Here is a 4426-nt window from a genome sequence, read left to right on the forward strand (position 1 = left end):
AAAAGAGAAGTAGTAGCTAATATTGGCTCGAAAAATATTTTAGACACATTCGCCATCAGGTTCCCCTAAACAGCTGTGCCACTATACCTCTGTCCAAAACCACTTGTCAAGCTCTAGGCCTTAGCAACACACAGGATGCCAACTCTGCTGGCCTGTGCCAGTCTGTGGGGGAGTTGCCTGACGCTGAATCAGATCCAGTTGGAATTGTTTTTAAAAACTCTAAAATCAGTACATTTTTATCTTAGGAAGAAAACCATACATTCCTTTCTTCTTTTTCTTTATCATATCACTTTTGAAATAATATAAACTGTCTACAATAAGAATCACAAAATGAGTGTCGTTTCTGAAATCATATTTGCCATTTTGCAGCTTCCAGACTACAAAAATCTCATAATGTCTGGAAAATTGGATCTCATCCATTCAAACATAATTATTTATCAAACTTTTTTTGGCAAAAGACTACAGTGCACCGTAGCTTAATTTGCACACATGCAAGCAATACAAACATTCTGAGTTATTGAACAATTATTAGCTGAATAGTAGTCACTGAATTCAGTCATCCCGGTCAAGCCAGTGATCTATATAGATGCAACTTCAATGAGAATAGTAGCAAGTGTCAGAATACATAGTAAGTGTAATAAATTAAAGCCCATGGTATATTAGATCTTTTGATTTCCTAAATAAATTTAAGAAGAGCACAATGAAAGTCAAAATATCAACAACAACAAAGATACTCTGCCGATGCCTTATAAAATGTGTCTTGTCTTGCAGTAATCATAAGAAAATTTTACTTGCAATCATTGCCAGCCACATCATGATAGATGTCTTAGGAAAATGAACAAACCATAAAAATAGAACAAGCATTAATCACAAAAAGTGTACCATCTATCGTCTGATGTTATCACCACCAACAACACAAAAAATAAAGTTGAAAACTTTAATTGAACAAATACTTCCAAAGTTTAAAAAGTTAACCATGAAGAAAATAAAAATATAAATTTGATTCTCTACTAAGCGTGAAATATTTCAGAATTGAAAAATGCAAAGTATTATACTACTCACATTGTGCCATGTTAGCTATTAGCGTGCTGTGATGATAAAAGAAAGAAATTATTACAGAAGATAATGCATCCCCTCCTCTGCTCTCAGTGGAGACAATTATTGAATTTTGTCTATATTCAAGTATTTATTCATAGCCCTTTTCAGACAGACAATGTGAAATTAATTTTTTTAATATTTCTGTATATAAAAATTGTGTATAACTGTAATTATCATATAGAGTTAATGTAAATAGTGTTAGCATATTTTGTGGTTCAGAGTAAATGTTGAATAAATTGTAATTATTGTTAATATTTCTAAAATTACCATTGAACTTCATTAAAATGAATGTTTTCTTTCACTAGTTAAATTGGTTGCAGTGAGATATTAACTTTTGATAGTGAACACAGATCATTGGTGTAAAATTTAATCCAGGTCACCTTAACCACTCAAAATTCACAGGTAAAGTGGGAACCTGGAAGATTTTCTGAATGGTAAATGAAAACTTTAAATTGTATTTATACATATGTAAACATATTCCCCCTTTGGTTTTCCTTTTAATAGTATTTTACAATAATCATTGGCATGATAACTTGCAATAAGTAAAATTACATCATTAGGTGGATATTATTGATGGCAATTTTTCTGTCGATATTGTTAATTATTAGGTCTACATTTTCCAGCATCCCTTCGGAAATTCAGTTGAGAGAATTTAATATTAATTTGGAGGATAGTCATGGGTCCCATAATTTGAACATTTTTCTTGGAAAATATTAACAAAAAAATAGAAAAAATCATATCTTCATTAAAGATAATAGATTTATGAATACAAAAGTATATACAATGTACTCATGCTCGTATTAATTTTTTTCAAATAAAATCTATTTCTACTCTATATCTTCTAATATATATGTAAAAGTATTTAATGAAAAATTGAGCATACAGAAATATTGCAGCATCTCCTTTTAAAGTATCAGGGCAAATTTAAGAATAAGCAACTTATATCTAATGCATGCTTAGGCAACACATGAAATAAAAGAAAAATTATTACAAATTAAATAAATCTCTAAGCAGGTATTTTATGGTTCTAAGATTTTTTTTTTTTAAAATAACAATGTTTCAAAACAAGAGATCCTTCTACAATGCCATGTGAAAACACAGTGATGGAATCTGTTAAGAGTTCACATTGCACATCTCCCTCAGATATCTCCAAGGTGACACTAGAGTCTACCAATATTAGATAGGAGCTAGATCTATTACACATTAAATATTTTACTAAATTTAGGGCTGGCTAGGGGCCTATAAAGTTATCACTTTGTAGCCTAGTAACATGTTCATAATTAAATGCTAACTAAGGAGAAAATTGCAAATGATAAACAAATAATAGGCAGTATAAGAAAGCATGTAGAGAATCCCTCCAAAATAATTTTATGATCTTGTGTCTCTAAAAACTCTTCAAATTCTCAGTAACCCTAAAGGAGAGATTCTTCCAACTCTTACTTTAGTTCTCCCTCAGCTTGAAATGCAGAGTTGAATTATGATGTATGATGGCACTTATACCTATGAATATCCTGAATTGGAAGATAGAGAACAGAGAAAGAGAAAATTGTTAATCCCCTCATCTTTAGGAAGAAATAAAGAATTGTTTAAAAGCAGCTGGCAAGAGAAAACTCAAGTCACCTTCCGAGAAAGCAGGTTAACTGTCGTATTTGATGTGTGACTGATAAAGGGAGGAAAGGCAGAAACAAAACTGGAGGGATTTTCTGCTCAACAGGACATCTGCTATCACACTAACAAATCAAAGTATTGGGGGACATGTATGGTTTAGTAATTATTCAAATGAATTAATACCAAATAGAAAATCACCAAAAGATTGACTGCTGGGCAATCTAGAGTGATATTGACAAAAATAACATTGGTTTTTTGTTTGTTATTTTTTATTGGTGATACAAAAGGGTAGTTTCATTATAGTCACAAAGAGAGTTGAAGCAGTTCTTAAGGCATAATCACTAAGAGCACACACACAAAAAGTAGATAGAGGGCTTCCCTGGTGGTGCAGTGGTTGAGAATCTGCCTGTCAATGCAGGGGACACGAGTTCGATCCCTGGTCTGGGAAGAACCCACAAGCCACGGAACAACTAAGCCCGTGCACCACAATTACTGAGCCTGTGCTCTAGAGCCAGGGGACCACAACTACTGAGCCCGCATGACACAACTACTGAAGCCCACATGCCTAGAACCCATGCTCTGCAACAAGAGAAGCCACCACAATGCAAAGCCCACTCACTGCAACGAAGACCCAATGCAGCCAAAAATAAATAAATAAATTTATATAAAAAAAATAGAACTCCACTTATGAGAAATTATACACTATTTGCATATTAATTTATGTAGCAATAATAACTGCTTTGAAATCCAGTATCTTAAGTATAGAAACATCCATATAAGGTTTGTGGAATAAAATGATGTTTGCAAGGCTTAATATTTTACAATGATTAAACACTCCCTTCTAAATAACAATTATATGATCCAACTATACAGGTACATATTCAAACTCAGTTTTAGAAATTGGAAAAAAAATAATGTATATGTAATTGTATACTTAATGATTATATAAACTGATACAAATATTTAATACATTTTATAATGTTCAAACATAGTTTTCATAATACTCAGATGTTTTAGGGTGCACAGTCACATATTTTTACTACCGTCTTTAAAAAGGCAGCTCTCCTGGCATGTTAAATCACAATATTTCATCTTTAATCTTAGCTAGCCTTAACAGATATTATCTAATTAGAAGCACAAAAGAGTCAACGATATATTTTTTTCATTGTACCACTGCTGATATTTGGTTGATTATGAAATGGTTTCACTGTAATACATTAAGTTGGCATGCAAATATTTAATATTAAAGCCTCTTTAAAAAAATAACTGTTGTCGCTTACTTAGCTTCTGTATCAATATTTCTTGCTTTCTTTCCTACTAGGCATACGGGATGATCACATTTCTCTGTCCCCTTGAAGTTTAGGGTAGTTTTAGGACTTACTTTTCCCAAAGAAAAATAAGGCAATGAAAAGTGAATCAGTTCTTGGCAGAAATACAAAAGAATTTATAGGCAATTCTCCATGCTCTTTTCTTCGTCATGCTGATTGTGGAAATAGAGAATTCTGTATAGTGGAGACCCCATCAATATGGATTGCTGAGATGTTTCACAGAGGAGAGTTGCCCTAGAAGGACACTCACATTCACAGCTAACTTAAGGACTGAAATGTAAACATTAATTATTAAACTACAGAAATTGGAGGGTAGGGGTTGTCAGCATGGTATAACCTAGCTTATCCTGATTCATATAATATTTTTTTCCCAATTCCCATAACTGAGTAGC

This window comes from Aethalodelphis obliquidens, unplaced genomic scaffold, assembly GCF_003676395.1.
Source record: "Aethalodelphis obliquidens isolate GAN/ISIS:26980383/991018 unplaced genomic scaffold, ASM367639v1 scaffold1, whole genome shotgun sequence".
Lineage (NCBI taxonomy): Eukaryota > Metazoa > Chordata > Mammalia > Artiodactyla > Delphinidae > Aethalodelphis > Aethalodelphis obliquidens.